The 20,579-nt window shown below is 43.0% G+C and overlaps 1 long non-coding RNA gene across 1 annotated transcript in view; it reads left to right on the top strand.

Moving 5' to 3' along the window:
- Positions 1–20,579, top strand: part of LOC135519399 (uncharacterized) — a 64,907-nt gene that overhangs the window by 14,458 nt on the left and 29,870 nt on the right. Inside the window, exons 3-4 of the long non-coding RNA XR_010452290.1 lie at positions 8,258–8,320; positions 8,472–8,652. This is a non-coding gene — a long non-coding RNA (uncharacterized LOC135519399). The remainder of the gene's footprint in view (positions 1–8,257; positions 8,321–8,471; positions 8,653–20,579) is intronic.

Here is a 20,579-nt window from a genome sequence, read left to right as displayed (position 1 = left end):
TTTCTAAACATCTTAGCGCTGTCAATGTGTAATATCAGTGCAAGAGTTATATTACACACCCTATAACACTGAGTAATAAGAGTAATAATGATCCTCCTTCAGACATGACTGGGACTAATCTATCTTCAGTATAACCCCAGAGTAATTTGCTTGTCATTTTCATTGAGAAATACACATGTGTATATTTTTCAAGCTGGACTTCTCAGATTTCCAAGCAATCTCTAAACTATCTTGTCAACTGGAATGATAAATTACTGAACAGAAAGAATAAACAAATCAACAGTCAGTTGTTTATGCCACCATGCTGTGCCTTTAAAGCCCTCTTTGTGCCATATCTACCGAAGAGTGAAAATACCGAGGACTTTGCCTAGAGTCCATAATTAAATAGACATGCCATTCTATAGATGAAAGGTAATTGTTACTGTATGTGTTGGGGATAAATCAACCATGTTATGCAAGTCCCCTGGTGGTGACAAAACATTTAGCTTCCAGTTATTGTTTTTCAACCCAACATGGGACAACTCTGTATATTTACAATGTATGTATAGTCATTTCTATATCTTGGAAAGTCCAAAAAGTCCCAAAAGTAGAAGGTGTTCAAGCACCACTCATAAAACATCATGTCGTTTTTTTATGGTAAAAAGAAATCTCAGTCCCAGAGCTAAAAAGAAAAGTTATGGGAGAAAATGATGGCTCCATCCCATCAGTGTCTCTAACACAGCAAGTTTGCTGCCACGGGCCTTTCCTGCAGTCAAATAACCTAGTGGCCTCTTAGGTGGAGTGTTACTAATGTCTTTCACAATTTCACAATTAATAACAAAAATATATATACTGAATATGAAAATCCAGTGTTTCTACGTCAAAGAGTTTTGTTATATTTCAGCCTTCTGTGTTGTATAGAACGTGAAATATTGGGACGCAAACTCAAGAGTGAATACATTTCAACTCTATATCTTACATGGTACAGGTGTCTTCTCCCCCCCATAACCATGTCTGTGAGGTACAGTTGAAGTCAGAAGTTTACATACACCTTAGCCAAATACAAATAAACTCAGTTTTTCACAATTCCTGACATTTAATCAGAGTAAAAATTCCCTGTTTTAGGTCAGTTAGGATCACCACTTTATTTTAAGAATGTGAAATGTCAGAATAATAGTAGAGAGAATGATTTATTTCAGCTTTTATTTCTTTCATCACCTTCCCAGTGGGTCAGAAGTTTACATACACTCAATTAGTATTTGGTAGCATTGCCTTTAAATTGTTTAACTTGGGTCAAACTTTTTAGGTAGCCTTTCACAAGCTTCCCACACACCTTTTCAGTTCTGCCCACACATTTTCAATGGGATTGAGGTCAGGGCTTTGCGATGGCCATTCCAATACCTTAACTTTCGATATAGGACTTAACTGTGCATATAGATAATTTTATAGATAATTTCGTACCTGTTTCCTCCAGCATCTTCACAAGGTCCTTTGCTGTTGTTCTGGGATTGATTTGTACTTTTCGCACCAAAGTACGTTCATCTCTAGGAGACAGAACGTGTCTCCTTCCTGAGTGGTATGACGACTGTGTGGTGCCATGGTGTTTATATTTGCATACTATTGTTTGTACAGATGAATGTGTTACCTTCAGAAACCTTGGAAATTGCTCCCAAGGATGAACCAGACTTGTGGAGGTCTTTCTGAGGTCTTGGCTGATTTCTTTTGATTTTCCCATGATGTCAAGCAAAGAGGCACTGAGTTTGAAGGTAGACCTTGAAATACATCCATAGGTACACCTCCAATTGACTCAAATGATGTCAATTAGCCTATCAGAAGCTTCTAAACCCATGACATAATTTTCTGGAATATTCCAAGCTATTTAAAGTCACAGTCAACTTAGTGTATGCGAACTTCTGACCCACTGGAATTGTGATACAGTGAATTATAAATGAAATAATCTGTCTGTAAACAATTGTTGTAAAAATTACTTGTGTCATGCACAAAGTAGATGTCCTAACCGACTTGCCAAAACTATAGTTTGTTAACAAGAAATTTGTGGAGTGGTTCAAAAACGAGTTTTAATGACTCCAACCTAAGTGTATGTAAACTTCCGAATTCAACTGTATTTGCTTTTCTTTCAAAGTAGATTTGCTTAAGACTACCAAGAAACACTCTGTGTGACCATGATTTAGTCCACTGCAGTAAAAGGTTATTGAAAAAGTGATTAGTGTTCAACATGTTTAAACTAGACATACAACATAGAATGCCCACTCAGCTCACGTCCTGACCAACACTAAAACAAAGAAAACACAAACGAACTATGGTCAGAACGTGACAGTACCCCCCCCCCAAGGTGCGGACCCCGGCTGCAAAACCTGAACCTATAGAGGAGGGTCTGGGTGGGCATCTGTCTGCGGTGGCGTCTCTGGCGCAGGACGTGGACCCCACTCCACCATAGTCTTTGTCTGCTTTAGTCTCCGCCTAGGAACGGCGACCCTTGCAGCCAACCTTGGATTGGCAACCCTACTAAAGGGCCCCTCTGGACTAAACAAACTCCTCCGGACTGAGGAGCAGCTCCGGACTGAGGGGCAGCTCCGGACTGAGGGGCAGCTCCGGACTGAGGGGCAGCTCCGGACTGAGAGGCAGCTCAGGACGGAGGGGTAGCTCAGGACGGAGGTGTAGCTCAGGACTGAGGGGTAGCTCAGGACGGAGGGGTAGCTCAGGACGGAGGGGTAGCTCAGGACCGAGGTTTAGCTCAGGACTGAGAGGCAGCTCCGGACTGAGGGGTAGCTCAGGACTGAGGGGTAGCTCAGGACGGAGGGGTAGCTCAGGACGGAGGGGTAGCTCAGGACCGAGGGGTACCTCAGGACTGAAAGGTAGCTCAGGACTGAGAGGTAGCTCAGGCTGGTTGACAGCTCTGGCAGCTTCTGGCTGACTGACGGCTCTGGCTGAACCTGGCTGACTGGCGGCTCTGGCTGATCCTGGCTGAATGGCGGCTCTGGCAGATCCTGGGTGAATGGCGGCTCTGGCGGATCCTGGCTGACTGGCGGCTCTGGCGGATCCTGGCTGACTGGCGGCTTTGGCGGATCCTGGCTGACTGGCGGCTCTGGCGGATCCTGGCTGACTGGCGGCTCTGGCGTATCCTGGCTGACTGGCGGCTCTGGCGGCTCCTTGCAGACTGGCGGCTCTGGCGGCTCGTTGCAGACTGGCGGCTCTGGCAGCTCCTTGCAGACTGGCGGCTCCTTGCAGACTGGCGGCTCTGGCAGCTCCTTGCAGACTGGCGGCTCCTTGCAGACTGGCGGCTCTGGCGGCTCCTTGCAGACTGGCGGCTCTGGCGGCTCCTTGCAGGCGGGAGACTCTAGCAGCTCTAGACAGGCGGGAGACTCTAGCAGCTCTGGACAGGCGGGAGACTCTAGCAGCTCTAGACAGGCGGGAGACTCTAGCAGCTCTGGACAGACGGGAGACTCTAGCAGCTCTGGACAGGCGGGAGACTTTAGCAGCTCTGGACAGACGGGAGACTCTAGCAGCTCTGGACAGACGGGAGACTCTAGCAGCTCTGGACAGACGGGAGACTCTAGCAGCTCTGGACAGATTGTAGACTCTAGCAGCTCTGGACAGACGGGAGACTCTAGCAGCTCAGGACAGGCGGGAGCACCCGTAGGGATGAGACGGAGAGACAGCTTGGTGCGGGGGGCTGCCACCGGAGGGCTGGTGCGTGGAGGTGGTACTGGATAGACCGGACCGTACAGGCCCACTGGAGCTCTTGAGCACCGAGCCTTCCCAACCTTACCTGGTTTAATGCTCCCGGTCGCCCTGCCAGTGCTGCAAGGTGGAATAGCCCGCACTGGGCTGTGCTGGCGAACCGGGGACACCATGAGTAAGGCTGGTGCCATGTATGCCGGCCCAAGGAGACGCACTGGAGACCAGATGCGTAGAGCCGGCTTCATGGCACCTGGTTCGATTCCCACTCTAGCCCGGCCGATACGAGGAGCTGGTATGTACCGCACCGGGCTATGCACCCACACTGGGGACACTGTGCGCTCCACAGCATAACACGGTGCCTGCCTGGTCTCTCTCGCCCCCGGTAAGCACAGGAAGTTGGCGCAGGTCGCCTACCTGGCTTCGCCACACTCCCTGTGTTCCCCCTCCCAATACATTTTTGGGGCTGCCTCTCTGGCTTCCTTGCCAGCCATGTTCCCTCATATCGCTGGCTCCTCTCTCCAGCTGCCTCCGCTCTCCTAGCTGCCTCCACCTGTTCCAGTGGGAGGTGATCCCTTCCAGCCAGGATCTCCTCCCATGTGTAGCAACCCTTGCCGTTCAAAACGTCCTCCCATTTCCAGGAGTCCTGACATCGCTGCCTCTCCTGCTGCTGCCTGTTACCACGCCGCTTGGTCCTTAGTTGGTGTGTGGTTCTGTAACGGTTGAAGGAGAGGAGGACCAAAATGTAGCGTGGTTAGTGTTCAACATGTTTGATATAGACGATGAATGAGAACACTACAAAATACAAAACAACAAATGTGAAAACTGAAACAGTCCTATCTGGTGCAATGACACAAAGACAAAACCCAACACAAAACAGGCTACCTAAATATGGTTCCCAATCAGAGACAATGACTAACACCTGCCTCTGATTGAGAACCATATAAGGCCAAACATAGAAATAGACAAACTAGACATACAACATAGAATGCCCACTCAGCTCACATCCTGACCAACACTAAAACAAAGAAAACACAAAAGAACTATGGTCAGAACGTGACAGCATCTAAGGTCCTGCCAAAAATACAGACATACAGAGTCAGCCACCGATTGTCACTGTGCAGCTCTGAACAATGTCCCGGCCACAGGAGTTCAGAGGTTCTCTTTCATGGCCTTCCAAGGAGGCCTGCTTGCAGACTGCTCTCTGAAATGCCCCATGAAGCAGGTGGGCCAAACAAATGCATATGGGGAACAAACACACACCAGAAATGAAGCCGGAGACATTGAGTTCCTGTGAGCCTTTTGAAATGCATCATCATCAGAGAAGCAGGTGGTGCGACCGTGTTACAGTGACCCTCTTGCCCAGTTCCAAAATCCAGTGGCTCTGTAGTCTCTGATGCTATGTTTTGGGAGCCAGAGCACAGATCCTTTGAAGATACTTGTAGTTAGAAGTTTGCCTGAATCATCTGTCCAACAGTTCACTATCCAACAGCGGAAAGAGGATAGTTGCGTTTGTTTGACTGAATGGGGATTGTTGGATTATTTTCTAACTCGATCTCTTTTGAGAAGTTATCCAATAATCAATAATGTAATGAATCAAAACATTGTAATAGTATTGCATGGTCGTGTCATGACAATATGCCGCCTGGCTTGTGGAAGTTGCCTTGACAGGATGTTGTTGAAGACCTCTTACATAAACCTACCGCTTGATAGCAATTTAAGCTTTCTCAGGTGAGGTTTGCCACATGACAAACCTACTAGGTTGGGTTTTGCCCCATTTCAAATGCCACAAGGTGTCCAAAGTCTTACAGTTTTGTGTGTTTTAACATTCTGCATTAGGTTGATAGCCTGTGGGCATTCATTATTTACGAGACAAGTTTTGCCAGCCTAATAAGAGATTATAAGACAGTATAAACAGTCACACATAAGACACACTGTGATATAAGTGCACATTTTAAGGGAAGAACATAGCAGTAGTTGTCACTGAATTATATGGTTCCAAAAATAGATTTAAAGGGTGCTTCAAAAAGACGAGCCAGAATTACCACAGATCCTGCAATCAAATTTACTTTAATTTCTTCACTGGTGCCAGAACATACAGCACATACAATCAAGTATCATTGAATACAGCCGTCTGTTGTGGGTGTTATCCACTTCCTCATTATAGGTCATTTCTCCATGGTGTTAACCTACAGTATAGTTGAACAATAAAGATCATGAGTACTAGGTACCATTAGCATCCAACAATAAGGCGCTACAGAGGGTAGTGTGTACGGTCCAGTACATCATTCGGGGCAAGCTTCCTGCCATCCAGGACCTATATACTTGGTGGTGTCAGAGGAAGGACCAAAAAATGGTCATTGCTTTTTCCACTTCTGCTACTCACTGTTTATTATCTGTGCATAGTCACTTTACCCCTACCTACATGTACAAATTACCTCGACTAACCTGTAACTCTGCACATTGACTTGGTACCGGTACCACTTGTTATTTTATTATGTTACTTTCTATTTTATTTTTTACTTTAGTTTATTTAGTAAATATTTTCTTAACTCTATTTCTTGAACTGCATTGTTGGTTAAAGTCTTGTAAGTAAGCATTTCACAGTAAGGTCTACCTACACCTGTTGTATTCAGCGCATGTGACAAATAACATTTTATTTTATTTTGATTTGATTAGGGACACTGGTGCCATCCTTGGGTTGTGGTGCCAATATTGTTTTTTGTTCCACAAATTAAAATCAGCAGCTTTTCGTCTTAATTGGACAATTTGATTTGTTTCCTGTGGTTTCTTAAAAAGTTTACACTAACGTCAAATACAAAGTTAAGCTAAATTGTGTTAGTGATGAGTTCTCAAAGCTTTGCTAGACTCGCTAATGTAACAATGTATTTGTGTAAATGGAAAGGTCTCAGTAATGTGCCCTATACAAATGTGAAATAAAAATGTTGCTCAAATGAAGTTGTCTGTTTTTCTATTGTGACATTTTGCATAATTTATGTATATTTCCCATATCCAAGGAGATAAATGTGTCTTTGTAGTATGAGCACCTTATTTCTTGCCTTGCCGTACTCCCTTAGGCCGGGTCAAATGACCTACACACTCTGTATGATGGATGTTCTTCGGGAGTTCATAACAACGTGGATCATGACAAAATTGCAATTTTTCCCTTATACACAAAATGGCAGCTCAGCTTACTACCAAAGAGATGACCTCACTGAGTCAGTGTGAATGGAAGGCCTTGTGCCTTATCACAATCTGGAACTTTGACAAGTCATTTTTGTCACTGCCTTTGTGATGAGAAATACCCCAAGCAAGTACAATGTCAGGAGGTTCTTACGGAACTAGTTTGTGTATCCTTAGTGTTCCTGAGTAGGGGCAACTTAGTGATCATTGCCCTGCTATCAACTGTGAGTTTGAATTGCTGATAGATTTACCATTCTATTTTTATGAACACATTGAAATGTCATTGTACTTGATAGTTCTGGAATATATTCATCTCCCTTTTGATCTGCTCATAAAGTGCTGCAGTAAAAAGAAACAAAGCTACTAAAGGCTGTCGGTTATAAAGTGTGTGCGTGATTGTTTATCTGTGCACAATTGTGTGTGAAGAAAATCCTGACCCTTAGGAGATATTCATGACTTATTTAAACCCTGGGCATGGCTAAACAGTACAATTATTCACCATTGAATCAAGACAATGTTGCACTTTCCATTCCACAGAATTTCAGAGATATGAAAAGTAATATATTTCTTAAAAACAAAACCCCATTATTGCGTCCAAAACGCTGCCCGTGAATAACAATAGTTATAAAATACCACAAACCTCTTTACTTGCTGATGCAAACAAGTTTTATTTGCTGATGCTGGCACAAGAAGAAGAAACTCTAATTGTTGAGGAAATAGGATGAGGCGTTTTCTTTTGTTATAGAGGGCTCTGGAGTATACAGGATGCAAATGAAATAAACAGTTTCCGATCGTAGCAATTACCCAAATTACTCAGCTGATAGCTTTGCTAAGGGTATTAGTGCCAGTCCAACCAACCCACCCTGCCCTGTGATAGTGGATCTGGTCCACACAACATGTTTACTGACAAACACGGTTGTTGTATGCATTAAGAGCCAAATAAGTAGGGACTGTGTCAAACACTTCTGTGGAGAGAGAAAGAGAAGACAATGGTCACGTGAGAGGAACTCGTGCATGGTTTTCATATTATCACTAACTAGTGATTCAACGTTAGCATATTAAACCTCCTTAATTGATTTGCTATTCTGTGGTGAAATGGCAGTGCTGAATTTGGACATGTATACCCATCACCAAGCTCTCTGACGAGTCGTCATTACAAAAGCCAAACTATCATTTATGCTTATGTGTCTGCCAACAGTTTAACTTATCTATAAAAATGTATACTAATTCAAACAGAGGCCTATATATATATATATATATATATATATTTTAAATCAAATGATAATTACTGTGAGTTAAACTACAATTACAGCATTATACAGTATATGTAGGAAGTACAACGTAGAAAGTAAACCTTAACCATAGTCAACGATTGCAACTTCTGCATCTCTAATAGGAGGAAGAGTGCTGGGTGCTGGTGTCCTCATCACGTTCTCAACTTACTGTTACTGTATGGCAGGTTTGTCAATTTCCCTTATAAGTACTATAATAGCCTGTTGTTCTGCCAAACTATATTCCTCAGAACCTTAGTCAAAGAGCAGTCCATTTAATAACTATCCCTCTCTTTCCCTCTCTCTCTCTTTCTCCCGCTCCCTCTCTTTTAATAACAGATTTTGTTGAGCAATTCATTTGGTTTTGGGCTGTTCCCTGGCGTCCCCACCTCCCAGAGAAATGTCTGAGGCCTTGATATATTCCTCTCAGGTTTCCATGGCCGCACCACCCGGGCCAGATCCCGTTGCACTGATGTCACTCATGAATTGAACCACCTCGCTACGGGAAGGGATTCACAAGGTAACTTAAATCAAATTGTGCAAATTGGGAATAGATGCTGGGTGTGTATAATGAGAAGTTATATCAGCAGTGAGAAGCAGGATGACGTTTTATTAAGACACCCAACCCAAATGGATTCATACCTATAAGGTAAACTATTGAAGTAATGTGATAAAACTGTGAATGGAATGAATGGGCATTATGCTCAAATTTGCTTTGTTATGAAGATATCATTACAGTTAGTTATAACAACATAATCTACATTCAATTACCATGTATCACTTGCCATTTCAATCCGTTATCTTTCAAAGGCCCAATAAGTAAAGCTTTTGTGTGTGTGTGTGTGTGCTTGTGTATGTGTGCGTGCGCCTGTGTGTGCCTATGTACATGTGTGCATGCTTGCGGGTATCCATACCGGAGGGAAAAGGACATTTGTTGAGTTAAATCGTGGCAAAGGTGATTTGGCCTACATGCATGTTGACAGCTTTATGGACTGTTGGCCTTGGAGCGTGAGGGGAAAAGTGAAGAGAGCTGGCATGTTTCCCAGACACGCGCAGGTGAAACATCATGGTCAGTGCCCGTGTTAACAGTAACAATCTGGCACCTAACAAGCGCACCTACAGCCTGTCAGAGGAGACCACTGCGTAGCAATTTGACTGTGACTGTGTGTGTGCGTGTGTGTGGGGGGATTCAGTGTCTGTATGTGTCTACTGTATGTGTGTGCATGTGTGTCCCAATTCAGGAGGGAATGATGTCTGAAGCAATGGGACACTGCTGTGAATGAGATGAAGGATATGGAATTCTAAGAACACAAACACTTGCCAATTGAGGTAAAGTTCAACTGATGGACCTCTTAAAGCCTGCTGGAGGCCATCTATGGATTGACTTGATTTTGATCTGATGTAATCTTGACTGATTTAGATGATTAGCAATTGTGTCAAATCCACAAACAAAGAATACTGTGTTTTGTCAAAAATCTCCACATTGACTATGTGGTAAGTTAGGGCCGCAATTATGGGAGCTTCCAGACTATACAATTTATAAAATATTTGTTAACTTCAGGATGTGTATTTATGCTTCAGTGGTAATGCTAGTTTTGTTCTTTGTTCATTTGTTTGTTTGTCTGTTTTTAATAGGGGGTATGTTACTTGAACGTCATTATGTGATTGATTTTATGATTCCTTCTCAACATGACAACTCGCTGTTAGTGATAATGACATAGTTAAGATAGAATGATCCATTGTGGACTAAGTTCACAGTTCTCTGCCCTTTAACCATATTGAGTCTTTGGCAACACTAAGTGCTGCCACACAGCCACACCCTTTCAGTATTACGTCATGAGAATCTTTGTCTGGGCTTGGTGACACAACTGTAAATGCCACAGCATGGAGCGTGGTCATTGCTTTCGCTAACGGCAACCTCAGCTATGTATGTCTGATCTCAGGGGATATTTCGACTCCAAACACCCGAGCCCCACCATCAAGAAATGACACTGAACCGAATGAGTTGACCTCTCTGAATTTTTTTTACGAGGGCCTTTAATTGGATTTTAATATCATTCGATTGGGAGAAACATCGCATTATATTCCACTTTGAATGTATAAAGGGTCATGGTTTCACACGTGTAATTCATTCTTCTCTTGAGTCACTGTATAGTCGCCTATACAGCCAGAGACACGGTGGGCAGTTCATCTACAGGGCTCCCCTTTAGAAAGGTATCCGTCCAGCTAGTGACTGTGAGAGAGCATGAAAGAAAAATCCCAAATACAGTTGTTATCACAGTTTATTCAAAATGAAGGAAAATACTGGTAGATCTCTAAGTAACGATTCTGAGGTTGTAAGTCTGTCTTTAAAATATATTGCTTTCCATGATCATTTGTGAAGACTTGAAAAGCATCTCTCACTGTGATGATAGTTTGTCACAAACCTCATTTGACAAATGTCTAAAAATGACCTCAATAGTCAGAAAACTAACAATACATATAGCTCATGAGTCTACATGATATTAGTTACTTCCATGTACTGTAAGAAAAGAAAAATCACTCTCCCACCCATTGTGGTTGTTGGGTTCTGACCAGACATCCCATGTGAGTTGCAAGTTGTGAGATACCAAGGGGCCCCTCTAACCTGCTGCCAACTATCCCGTGCACACCTTTTTCAGAGTCCAGGAAAAACACGCTTTACGTCAATGCAGAGGCTGAGAGATGGTGTCACTATTTGGCAAACTGGATGCCAACCAGCGTGAATCATTCTAGAAAGGGATTTCACTGGAAAAAATAAACAGTTCTTTTCCAAATAATGAGTGAAATCCCTCCTACTCCCTGTTGTAGTATTCTTGGAGAGGGGTAAGCCAGAACAAGTAGGTCCAACTGGCTAGAAACAGTAGATTTTTTGCTTTTGGGGGATTTTTCAAATGCAGTAATGACACCACTCTGAGTCTGTACAGAATCACATTTGAATACTAATAATGTGTTTACATTAGAGTAATTCGGACGCTGCAATGAAATGATCGTATTACAAAAAAATATTTGTAGTGGCATTTAATTCAAAACCACTATTTATTGCATCATCAATGAGAACATGGCTAATATTTATGTGGTATTAAAATAAACAAAGTGTACTATGCAATGCATTCAATGAAAAAGTGATCTGTGGTAGTCCATCCTTGTTTCAAATCACGTGCCGAGTATTCAAAAGGGATTCTTAGTTTTTAGTTTTTCACGACGATTTCCATTTTTGCACCGTCAAAGTGTCAGGCTTCTTCTCCAAGAGTCACGGAAGCAGCATAGCGTGTCATCCATCCAGCTCATTGACTGAAGGGAAGTGATCAGTCAAACCAGCACCATATCCGGGTAACTCCTGACCTTGGCCCTCACATTTAAGTTCAGGTCTGACCTGAAGTAAAAGCCCCATTCTTCTCAAAGGCACGCCATTGTACCAGGGGCAGGTTAGTCTGCAACCTCCCAACACAGACACACTCACATTGGCCCTCAACTTAGGGGGCAACCCCTGTGCAACAGAAGAATTCTTGGGGAATTTATGCACCATCTCCCAGGCTAATTCAATTAGACGGGATCGTGTCGACAGTATGGCCATTGTGGCAAAAGCACAATGTTGCACTTCATATCGTCCAAGGCTCGGGGTGGAATTCTGTGCCATTTAGCTCCCCCCCCCCACGCTGCCCACCCCACCCCCACCCCTCAACGGCATCCTGGCCATTCTCTTTCTCTGTCCCCCTCTCCCTCTCTGTCTCTCTGTCTGTCCAATGATATGCCTGAGGGTCCTTTGCCGGCCACAGATAAGGCGAATCATTAACCAATCCCCTGAGAGAGGGCATTCACAGCCACAGGGCCACGAGGCTGGGTCTGGACTGGCGGCAACATGGAGAGAGCGAGAGGGAGAGTTCTGTGTCACTTAACGGACATGTCGTCTGTCGGACCCTTTGAGCTGCCTGATTCCCGCCTGGTACCGGAGCAGCCAGTCAGGCATTCTGGGGTGAAATGCAGCCAATGTTGTTTTCCTCTTTCTGTATCTACATGTGACTTATGCATTCCACATAGAAAAAAATCTATGCTTTGTTGTTTGCGTTGAGGCGTGCAGATTTCCCCAAATCTCCCCCAGTGCATATAGTGGCATATACACAGAAGACGATATAGAGTATGGTGCCAGTTTAACTTCAGATCTCTTTTGCTGTATGACTCAAACGGAGATATCAGGGCAAACTATTCCTTGAAGGATGGCTAATGGCTTCTTGACTGTACCTTGGAACCGCATCACCCCTCCTCCCTCGTGGTTTATTGCATGGTTATATGAACCTAGTTATTTAAATCGGCCACTATTTGAACATCTTTGATTTCAAGTAATTTGGACAGGGGACCGCATACCATACTACCTTGCTCCTTGGAAACACACAAATGGAAGCCATCTCCATGTACAGACGGACTGTAGTCTAAAAATATGACATCTCCAAAAGAGAGGGTCTTTGTGGATGGCAGTTGGTCATACATTCCTTCGTACAATTACACTTTGCTCCATCTTCCTAATACACTGGTGGCATTATTGCCATTCTCCACCATGTCTTGGAGCTGAGATCAGTCATGTTGGAAACTTTGTTTATAGATTAACAACCCTCCCTTCAAACTTAAAGTAGATATGCTAATGATAAGTACTATTGAGAAGGCTTCCACAACAAACCTCAAGTCAAAGATCAATGGGGTGACACACCAACACAGACAGGCCCTTTGTCTGCTCACAGTCTCCAGCACAGTTTCGCCTCAGGGATCAGATTTTCATATTGCGTCTGGTTTTTAGGTGACTGGATGCACAGACGTGCATAGCTCCACTAATTCTGGACTGTCTCTGGTTAAAGTAACGAATTAAGCAATAACTAATGAATAGAACCAAGCACTCCTTGGAACGAGAGTCTTCAGAATAAGATGGTTGACCTTCCATTTACCATGTTTGACCCTAGATAATCTGTGTGAATGGGCAGCGATCCCTTATCATGCCAGTGAAAAGAATGTAATCTGCAATGTCCGCACGCATGGACTTGTGAACTCGTAATATCAAAGGACTTTCCCATCGTGAATAAAAAGCTCTATATTGCAGTTACAGAACTTTGCTACCTTGTCTTATTATTTCAAAGGTGCATAGATAATAAAATAGACAGCACTCTAAAAGATAATCTTTTAACAATTCGTGTATTTCCAAAGTGCTACATTGCCTCAAAGGTGCTACCTTTTTGTCGAGTGATAAGCTCTATACAGTCAAACTAAAAGCGATACCTAATCCCTTGTTTCTCTAGTAGTTCTCTGTCCATTGGTCTCAGGTCTTGTTGAGGACCAGACAGTGATTGATTCGCCCTTCTCTGTCCAAATGCACAGCCTTGTGTGATAAAGATCTAATAGGTTGTTTGCCTTGTGATGTCTCCTGCATGCCTCCTGCATGCCTCCTGCCGGTCGTAAACCACTCATTAACCTCAGTCTCGGAAGTGGATCAGGAGCCGGTCACGGTGAGCACGGTTAGTCACACTGACTTCTTTGATCCCATTGACAGGGATCACACTGTCCCCTCCACAGTCAGGTGTCTCAGGGACCAAGTTTAATGACTCTCCAGTCAATTCGCTGAGCTTTCAATTAGACGCCAATAGACTGGCTTGTGCGGGCACACGCGTGCACACACATACAACGACACACAAACAACGACGGTGATCCCAGCTCTTGATCACCAAGTTCAAGGATAAATTAATTACAAATCAAACTATAGTAGCAATTGCTTACCAAATGATTGCCTTTGGTATGAAAATGACGCTTCAATATCTTGAGAGGACTAAAATGATTATATTATAAACTGAGTTGGAAAGTCACAAAATATGAGGGACTTTTACCCTACTACAGTCTGGAGAAAATCAAACAGGAATCCATCTAATTTAGAGTATAGGGACGGAAGATGGAAAAAGAGAAAGCTAATGTGGAGCCGATCATATCGTTTTAATAAGCACTGGTCAGTATTGATTTAATCATGGACATGAAAGGAGCCGGACACACAAGCGACTCTTGTGCTTATAGACTATCTTTCTGAGGTAATTTCATTGCCGAGACCTGTTTGGTTCCAGGGACCAAGGACACTGTCAGATTAATAAAATACCAGTTAGTTTACTTACATGATAAAAGATACTCAAACTTTATCAACAACATGGTCATGCTTGGGATGCCAAGTCTTTACAGACAGTTACGACATCTAAACAGTAGCATGTAATAACGCGTGTAAACATATTTTATTAAATCTATAATTGTTCTAGTTGCAATTAAGAATTTTTACTGACTTATTACAGTATATTAGTCTAATAGTACCAGCAAATTGAATTTCCTAAGGGCATTTTACTCTCTGTCTCTGGTTTGGGTTAATTCTCATTCTAAATGCTCTAAATTTGATAATGATGAGACGTTTTTTTGGGACTCACACTCAGAGGGCTTATCCCTTTAATAGTTTAATATAGGTGGGGTTATGGGGTGAGTTGGGGGCGATGAGCAGCTGTCGGTGCCCTGGTTGGTTGGATGTTGGCTGGGGCTCTCCCGGGGGCTTGGGGGGACTCCCTGCGGCTAAATGCTGTCTGAGTTGGCCTCCGTGTGCTGTGATAAAGGCGGGTCTTGTCTCCTCTGACCGTCCCCTGTGACTGGACGACTTACTGAGGAGTGTCTAATGATTAAACCTCAAGATTGTCTTCAGCTCTGGGGATATCAAGCTTAATATATGAAAGGCTCTTCAGACTTTGGTCACTGTTTCTACCTTTTCATAACCTTTAATTTATAAATTGAGGAAAATCACCAATTCAATGTAAAGGGGGAACATATATGTTGAGAGAACAAACTTTTCTTGGGTTTCTCTCTCTCTCTCTGAGTTTACTTAATGTGAGTGGGAAAGCGAAAAAGGGGGAGTCCACGATTTCTTCTTGACATCTTTAATTCTGAATAGCACTTTTACTTTGAGGAGGTTTTGAAGTGGCTTGTTTGGCTTCACAGTGGTGACCATGTTACACTATATTTAGCTCGACAGGAATGTATACACTGCACTCAATTATGTTTCATTGATCCCTTTGGTGACAGGACACACTACAATAAGGACACTTTATGAGACAAAAGACAACACATACCGATTACACGAACAGGTGACAGAGCATGCTCCTGAGATGGGGTCCTCCCCGTTGTCAGAACAGATGGCGATGGTCCTGTTGCTAAGGATAAGGCCAGAGGAATCCATTTTTTAATTCCAGATTATTTGCCTCAGCACCACAAGCAATATCGCTTGGTTTCCCAAGATATAATGAAAAAAAAAGAACACACAAAAGGAGGACTTGGAGGTAGGTCAGGGAAGGGGAGGAGAGGCCACTCTGTGTGAGAGAAACAGTCAGCTGTTACCACAGAGGTTCAGAGAGGTAGACACACAGAGGGAATTACTTGTTTAGGGAAGGAGAGCCAGGTCAGTTTTAATGCCTGAGATACAGCAACAGAAACAAAGACTTTCCAACTTGAAGCCAGTTGACTTTCATAATTAAAGTAAGCATGTCCGGGCCCAAAACTCTTGTTCTCCGCATCCTGACTCTGTAAAAACAACCAGACCACTACGTACACACAAACCAGGGGTGTTTCAGGAGCCCAGCCACTGCCAGCGAGGGAGACGTTAAGTACTGGTGGTCTCACAGTGTGTTTGATCAAAGGGATCTACCGCAGGAGCCTACATTTGCTTTATCCGTGACTGTATTTTAATGGGCTCATGTTGTGAAAACAAAAGGAGGGATCTCTTTGGTGAGACGAGAAAACAATGAAAGCCAGCCATGTGTCCCACTTTAGATATGAAAGTGCCTCGTTTGCCACCAGTAAATCAAATCAAAATCTATCTGTCACATGCTTCGTAAACAACAGGTGTAGACTAACAGTTAAATGCTTACATATGGGTCCTTTTCCAACAATACAGAGTTAAAGATACAAAACAAATAGAAATAGAGACACGAGGAATAAATGCACAGTGAATAACGAGTAATAATAACGAGTAATAATAACGAGTAATAATAACGAGTAATAATAACGAGTAATAATAACCAGTAATAATAACCAGTAATAATAACCAGTAATAATAACGAGTAATAATAACGAGTATGGTCAGGCTTGATTCAACTTTTGATTGGACTTTTTCTAAACTGGAAATGTAGGCACAGAAAAGCTTCCTTTTGGGATTTAGACTGTAAACTAACTGCAAAGGACATTACCAAGTCCACCCATTTTCTTTATTTTATCACTGTCATCTTTTCTTGCTCCCAAGAACAGGAGTTGGGTCTCCAGTCTCAGAGCACAGCAGAGTAACGTGTGAACACAGTGCAAATGTAACATTGTCTGGGAGTAGACCCTGAGGCGTCAGTCTGTCTATGTGAGGCCTTTATGTCATGTTACATTTCCTCCTTTTGTCTGTTTCCACCTCTTTCTAAATCTATCTATCTTCATTCCTTTCTCTCCCACCCACTCTCTTCCTCCTCCACCGTGGGCCTGTAGTCTCCCTCACATCCTAATTACCATAATAGAGTTATAACATTAAAACTTTCAATCTTGATGAGGGGACAGAAATGAGATGATTTTCTCCTGGATACAACAGACAATTGACATGGACTTGGAGCATGAAACTCATGGTTGTCGCTATGTGTGGTAGTTTATGTTTGTTTTGTGTGTGTATTTACATGTGAAGTAGTTTCATCACCGTTGTGAATCGCCATTATGAATAGTTTACTGAAATACAGCAACAGAATTACAAATGCTGATCCTAGATATTTCTAAAACTGAACATGCTTTTAGAGCTCGATGGGTGAGGGTAACGGCCTGTGCAACAAATAAACAAATATTATTTTCCCCATAGTTCAATTGCGTATAATCCACTTGATTATTATTACATTCATGCATTCACATCAGTGGCAGACATCCCCCTCTGAAGAGTGCAATCATATGAATTACTAATAATGTCTAACCGGCAAGTGGTGTTACAACTCCTCATGCCATCTCTAATATGAAAGGTCATCACACAAGCCATGGACAGATTTATTCTTCATTTACAGTTTTGCTTTACGACTTGTAGCCTACAGTGTACCATAAAACGACACATTGTCAGCTTTTGTGGCAGAGGTCTGAATAGAACGAGAAGGAGTGAGACACCGACGGCGTCGCACACCAACAACCACACAGCTGTTCATCACCAAAAGAGGTCTGCGCTATTTCTGCCACAACACACAAGCCTCTCTGTGCTAAAATAAGATCAACAAATAAACATGCATTCTTAAAAAAAAACAGCAACGTTTGATCATAGATAATTGATATGTTCTTCATACGGTGCGTCTGTAATCGAATAAAACCTCGTTCTTCAGGCCAGATACTGGAATGTTTTTTCTTGGGATTATGTTTATAGAATAAAATAGGGCACTTGATGCACCTGAAAATTGGCACATTTTCACAAATTTGCGCCAATTACGTCTCTTATATTTGTAGATGAAGGCCGGCATTTGTAATTCAGATGAAAAATATGATCACAAAATTAGATCAGTGACACATGCTCGGATTTTCTCATAAATACAGGCGGCACAGAAAATGGGAGACTGTTTTGAGAGCATGGAAATCGAGTGTTAGCATTTTCCAATTAATTTACAGAAAAGGCATATTGTTCACAGTATATATAGCAAGTGTGAAACCTTTTACATTGGTTGATGGGAATCTACTAGAAGTCTCTGCATGTATAACGGTGACCTATTCTGGGCTGCATCACCGGCCTATACCAGAATTGAGTTGTCGCTCTCTGCTGTAGAAGCCTTTGTCTCAAAACGTGTCTATGACTATTTACTGTAGCATTCAAGCAGCAAAAAGCAGGAAAATGAACTCCCAACACACCCTCTGATCTCTTCATTTTATTGCACATTTTAATCTGGCATTGTAAGTGCTCCCAAGAAGCTGCCTTACCACTGCTTTCTCCCAAGCCCCTGTGCCTTTTATGGGGATTACGCTTCAAAACACTGGATGAAAAGACAAGGATTACAGGGACAAAATGTCAACATGTGTGGGCTTCTTTACACTTCAGTTTTTAACCATTTGAGGTCATTTCAGCCCTGACAGTGACAAAGAGGCTTACTCACATAAACACTGACCTTAGACAGCCCCAATCAGATGTCAGGTAAATATGCTTTATAGACCTGAGGACCTTTAATGATTGGTAATACATGCAGTGACGTGCGGTGTGATTGGTGGCTGGGTAGGCACGGGCTATTATCAAAGCCAAATTTACTCACAAATAAACCTTGATGAAACCCAAGTTCACCAAACAACAGATAGCTCTCACAATCAGAGTGACTTGCGCTATTAACCGAAATAGCCAAAATACACAAGCGATAGCCTGCATATTTCATATCATCCCAAAAAATGACACACTTCTTAAGGCTCTGTCAATGTGCCCTTGAGCAAGGCACTCAACCCTAATTGCTCCTGTAAGTCTGCTAAATGACTGAAATGTCAAATGTAAATGTATGCTCAAGTCAGCTCAGCCATAGACGGATGTAGCATCAACTGTTAAAACCAATAGGTGGCACTAAAAGACCAATATGGACACCTTCATTTCACATTTCAACTCCATAGCCTTCACAATGAATTTACAATTCCTCAAATGCACCGTGGCGGGTATGTGCAAACACATACACATGCATAATAATATTATTATATTAGAAGATGATGGCGTCGGAGGGGAGGGCTCTTAACCAACCATGCTATTTTTTTTTTCATTGTTCGTAATTTGTTTTGTACACAATGTTGCTGCTACCGTCTCTTATGACGGAGAAGAGCTTCTGGACATCAGAACTGCGATTGCTCATCTCAAACTGGACGAAGTGTTCTTCTTCAATGAGTCGGACCAGAGGGATATATACTACATATACCCGACCAGGCCCAGATTCCTGTGATTTGCTAGAGAAGGAAACTGAGATTTAGTGGAAAAAGATCAGGGTACCTTGTGAGGATCAGGCGACGAGTCGCTAATCTGCCCTTGCCTTCCATCCTGCTAGCTAATGTTCAATCGCTGGAAAATAAATGGGATGAGCTGAAAGCACGTATATCCTACTAACTGGACATTAAAAACTGTAATATCTTATGTTTCACGGAGTCGTGGCTGAACGACGCCATTAAGAACATTTAGCTGGCGGATTATACACTCCATCGGCAGGACAGAACAACAGCCTCTGGTAAGACATGAGGCATATATGTGAACAACAGCCGATGCACGATATCTAAGGAAGTCTCAAGGTTTTGCTCGCGTGAGGTAGAGTATCTCATTATAAGCTATAGACCACACTATCTACCTAGATAGCTTTCATCTGTATTTTTCGTAGATGTCTACATACCACCACAGACCGATGCTGGCACAAAAACCGCACTCAATGAGCTGTATACCACCATAAGCAAACAATAAAATGCTCATTCATTCTACTAGTGGCCGGGGACTTTAATGCAGGGAAACTTAAAATCCATTTTACATCAATTATATCAGCATGTTAAATGTGCAACCAGAGGGAAAAAATTCTAGACCACCTTTACTCCACACACAGAGATGCGTACAAAGCTCTCCCTCGCCCCCAATTTGGCAAATCTGACCATAATTCTATCCTTATGATTCCTGCGGACAAGAAAAAAAAAAAATTTAAGCAGGAATCACCAGTGACTCGGTCTATAAAAAGTGGTCAGATGAAGCAGATGCTAAACTTCAGGACTGCTTTGCTAGCACAAACAGGAATATGTTCTGGGATTCTTCCGATGGCATTGAGGCGTACACCACATCAGTCACTGGGTATATCAATAAGTGCATCGAGGACGTTGTCCCCACAATGACTGTACATACATACCCCAAACAGAAGCCATGGATTACAGGCAGCATTCACACTGAGCTAAAGGGTAGAGCTGTCGCTTTCAAGGAGCGGGACAATGATGAGGCAGCCTATAGGGAGGAGGTCAGAGACCTGACCGTGTGGTGCAAGGACAACAAAATCTGCCTCAACGTGATCAAGACAAAGGAGATGATTATGGACTACAGGAAAAGGAGGACTGGGCACTCCCCCATTCTCATCGACGGAGCTGTAGTGGAGAAGGTTGAGAGCTTGGCGTCCACATCACCAACAAACTAACATGGTCCAAGCACACCAAGACAGTCGTGAAGAGGGCACGACAAAACCTATTCCCCCACCGGAGACTGAAAATATTTGTCATGGGTCCTCAGATCCTCAAAAGGTTTTATAGCTGCACCATCGAGAGCATCCTGACGGGTTGCATCACTGCCTGGGATGGCAACTGCTCGGCCTCTGACCACAAAGCACTACGGAGGGTAGTGCGTACGATCCAGTACCTCACCGGGGCCAAGCTTCCTGCCATCAAGGACCT

This window comes from Oncorhynchus masou, chromosome 29 (assembly GCF_036934945.1).
Source record: "Oncorhynchus masou masou isolate Uvic2021 chromosome 29, UVic_Omas_1.1, whole genome shotgun sequence".
Classification (NCBI taxonomy): Eukaryota; Metazoa; Chordata; class Actinopteri; order Salmoniformes; family Salmonidae; genus Oncorhynchus; species Oncorhynchus masou.
The sequence above is the reverse complement of the archived record's forward strand: the minus strand, read 5'-3'. Positions and strand labels throughout refer to the sequence as shown.